This window comes from Puntigrus tetrazona, chromosome 4, assembly GCF_018831695.1.
Source record: "Puntigrus tetrazona isolate hp1 chromosome 4, ASM1883169v1, whole genome shotgun sequence".
Classification (NCBI taxonomy): domain Eukaryota; kingdom Metazoa; phylum Chordata; class Actinopteri; order Cypriniformes; family Cyprinidae; genus Puntigrus; species Puntigrus tetrazona.
In genome coordinates this window covers 15,339,419-15,341,510 of record NC_056702.1, presented here as the reverse complement: position 1 = coordinate 15,341,510, position 2,092 = coordinate 15,339,419, and the positions used below count along the sequence as shown (strand labels likewise).

At 36.4% G+C, this 2,092-nt stretch overlaps 1 long non-coding RNA gene across 1 annotated transcript; it reads right to left on the bottom strand.

Moving 5' to 3' along the window:
- Positions 1-6: 6 nt before the first annotated feature.
- LOC122343380 lies at positions 7-1,893 on the bottom strand. Its single transcript, XR_006250764.1, has 3 exons — positions 1,804-1,893; positions 1,564-1,659; positions 7-274 (listed from the first exon to the last, which is right to left on the bottom strand). It is a non-coding gene; the product is annotated as an uncharacterized LOC122343380 (long non-coding RNA).
- Between the last annotated feature and the right edge of the window lie 199 nt (positions 1,894-2,092).

The following is a 2,092-nucleotide window of genomic DNA, read 5'->3' as shown; positions in this document are numbered from 1 at the left end:
ATGTGGTGCTGACCACGTCTACTGCAAAAACATGTTCCACAAATTAAATAGTGCTGTTTAAGTATTTGCTGCAAGTGCCTTTAACTCTTGATTATTCCAGAAGAACAACCCGTATTTAAACACTGCAGACACTAGTGGTCCATAGGCAAATATTGTGTCCTGGAGGGTGTTTTCTGCATTCAAGCATTATGACTTCAGAGGTCCTCATGTTTTTTGGGTGAGTCACCAGTTTGCGAACCTTCAGAATCAAAGTCAGGCACTTCCTTATTCTCTTCTGATGACACACAAAAAGATAAAATTACAAAAGTAGGAATTTGTGTGTAAACAATGAGAAGTTATTATATATATATATTCATTTTTTTTTTTTACATTACAAATTTTCTTTTTAAAGAGTCTACTGCACAAAGCATTGACTAGGGTTCAAAGAATTGTTGCCAATATACAGCATGTAAGTAACATTATCACTGCAATAAGAAAACTGCATGCCCTGATAACATCTTTTCTCAAGGTGTCCAAAATGATTTGTTAAAATATACAGGTCTCTTTTCTGAGTGCTATTGGTCTACCACTGGAAAACAAAACTATACTACAGTATATCTGAATTTTCAATTCATGCAAACTGTACTAAATAGTTAACCAAGCACTATCATTAAATTACATTTTCAAGTACACACACACACACACACACACACACACACACACACNAATCGTAGACCTGCACCAGGCTGGGAAACCTGAATCTGCAATAGGTAAGCAGCTTGATGTGAAGAAATCAACCATGGGAGCAATTATTAGAAAATGGGAGACATACAAGACCACTGATAATCTCCCTCGATCTGGGGCTCCACGATAGATCTCACCCCATGAGGTCAAAATGATCAATGAACTGTGAGCAAAAAAATCCCAAAACATCATGGTGGGACCTAGTTAATGACCTTCAGAGAGCTGGGACCAAAGTAACAAAGGCTACCATCAGTAACACACTGCGCCACTAGGGACTCAAATTCTGCAGTGCCAAACGTGTCCCCTTGCTTAAGCGAGTACATGCCCAGGCCCGTCTAAAGTTTGTTAGAGAGCATTTGGATGATCCAGAAGAGGATTGGGAGAATGTCATATAGGTCAGATGAAACCAAAATAGAACTTTTTGGTAAAAATTTAACTTCTTGTGTTTAGAGGAGAAAGAATGCTGAGTTGCATCCAAAGAACACCATACCTACTGTAATATGATTTTATACCTATGGTATACTTATGATGAAAATTACAGGCCTCTCTCATCTTTTTAAGTGGGAGCACAATTGGTGGCTGACTAAATATTATTTTGCTCCACTGTATATATGCAACTATACCGCTGAATTTTTACTGGTAAGTGTTACTGAATTTTCATTTTTTGGATAAGCTATGTAAACACAGTGTATTTTCTTTTATTATGCAAGTGCTCTAAAACCAGTAGTATTAAATAACAATTCCTTCGGTCATAACACATTCTTGGGGTTCCTGTTGTACACTAAAGAACTTAAACTCCAGTCATTGCCATTTAGGCTATTCCCTAATGAAAAGTGATACCTGTGCAAGTGCCTTCTTCATCCTTATAACCATCAGCACAGTTCAAGCAGTTGTTGGCACCAGGTCCTTTGCAACCAAAGCATCCGGTATTGCATTCTGAAATATAAAATAACGGTAATATTTTATAGTGTCCTTGTTTGACATGTAATTATGCATAATTTAGAGTTACTAAACCTAAGATAACCCTAAGCACATGTCACAAGAACAGCAGCAGCAGCAAGAGAAACAACAACAACAAACCTTTACATATGAAAGAACCATCTGTATTTAGGCAGTATTGGTTTTCTTTGCACAGATCTGGATCTTCAGTGCATTCATTAGTGTCTGTATTGGAAAAACGCAGGATCGTATAGGTAAAAGACAAATGTATGGGCATTAGAAATACACAATTAAAATAGGTAATGTATAACATTACTTTTACAAGTAATAAAGTTACTAAATGTGCAATAGGTAATTGTCTATAAAAGCATTTTTTGTTATGCTGGTTGTAAGGCTTTTCACATCCCAATAGCAATTCTAATAAATAAAT